General features: G+C 34.6%; 1 protein-coding gene across 1 annotated transcript in view; it reads left to right on the top strand.

Annotated features, from left to right (window-relative positions):
* The window catches only part of LOC107658465 (potassium voltage-gated channel subfamily H member 6-like), a 39257-nt gene that overhangs the window by 35986 nt on the left and 1558 nt on the right, over positions 1-1713 (top strand). The gene's annotated exons all lie outside the window — the stretch shown is intronic.

Below are 1713 nucleotides of genomic sequence, written 5' to 3'. Positions count from 1 at the left end.
GAAGAAATAATCCTACTCACAATAGCGATTTAAGTACAAAAACCGGACGAATCCCTTTAAATATATCATCTGATCGATGTCTTGAGGTGTGGTAACCGTAATATAAGCGGAATAATTGACTCCGGGCCGTTGAATTATTAGAAAAATAATGCACACCCGAGGTGTAATGGCCACGTCGTCAATTATTCCTTACACATTACATAGATGAACAGCAGATGTGTAATTCCAGAAGCAGTATCCACCTTATTTCTCAGTAATGCGCTGTAGGGAAATAACGAGAAGAATAACAAAGTGCAGTCAACTGTAAAACTGTTTGCACTACAAACCACTGTGTTCATAATCTGCAAGCCAGATACATTAAATTGACAAATTATCAGTGGCGGCTCGTCGGGAAAAATAGGGTGGATAAGGAGGACAAAACAGACCACTCATATAAAAATGAATATGCTGGATGTATTTCCATCTCTTTTTCATATTCAAGTATATGACCTGATATACTTGAATAGCAGGCTAAGATAATTGTTACTATAAACACATTTTTGAAAATGTTAAAAAATGTGCTTTTAAATAGTCATTTGTACTAAAGCTAAAATAAATTATTAAAATATACATATATTAATAAACTAAATTATAAACCTGAACGGTAACTTGATTAACTTGGAAATATTTCTTATATTTCTATTTCTGTACTACATATTTCTATTCTATTCTATTCATTTTTCACAAAACTATATATATATATATATATATATATATATATAGAAACAAAAATATATTATATTATTATTTTATATTTCATGCAGATTTCAGGTTTTATTTCTTACTGTTAAAAACGAGGGCTGTCAATAGAATAAAATCAATTCATGATTTTTCATGACAAAAAATAACTAAAACAATTAATAACAACAAAAAAAACTTTTAGATTTTTTAAAAATAAAAACTAACAATAAATAACATTACACACATTTAATAAAAAAAAACTGCATTACAAAAATGTATTAAAAATGCATTTTCTCTCAAATTTCCTGCAGATCCCCTAGCACTTTCTTGCAGGCCCCCGGGAGTCTAGAGACCCCACTATGAAAACCCCTGCTGAACAACCTGTTTTGTAGAGAATAATTTTTTTGGGAGATTTCCAATTTTCGTGTTCAAGTAGATAGGAGCTTTACTTGCATGCATGACTAGTTTTACCGAGATGGCGACGTGTAAACTGATATTGGTAATATAATGATTGTCACCAACTAAGATATTTGTCACAGTTAGACTGATCTCTGTGTTCTTACCAAGCGGTAACCTCCCGCTCTCTCTAGTGAAGCCAACACGGAAGTGACTTAAACTGTAATTCTTCAACTGGCCGCTAGAGGCTGGCTGCAAAAGGGAGTCAATCCCATAGACTCCCCATGTTAAAATGCCCAACTTTACAGCAGAAAAAAAACGTTTACAGCCTGGTTCAAAAAATGATTTTGGTCTATATATCTAATTTTGCCCTTCATGACAACTGTGAGGGGGGTGATTTTTTTTTATAACTCATCCGTTTAAATTATATTAAGCCTTAAAGTTCTGCATAATTAAGGGCGCGGCCACTTGAGTGACAGGTGGATTGCTGCTGCTGTCACCTCCGTCGAGCTATAGGTGGGCGTGGTTTCAGCAGCCAGCTCCCGCCTCTTTGCCCATTTTCGATTATCCAGGAGTGACGCGCTGCCAAGATGGCGA

The sequence above is a fragment of the Sinocyclocheilus anshuiensis genome, unplaced genomic scaffold (assembly GCF_001515605.1).
Source record: "Sinocyclocheilus anshuiensis isolate Anshui unplaced genomic scaffold, SAMN03320099.WGS_v1.1 scaffold371, whole genome shotgun sequence".
Lineage (NCBI taxonomy): Eukaryota > Metazoa > Chordata > Actinopteri > Cypriniformes > Cyprinidae > Sinocyclocheilus > Sinocyclocheilus anshuiensis.
The sequence above is the reverse complement of the archived record's forward strand: the minus strand, read 5'-3'. Positions and strand labels throughout refer to the sequence as shown.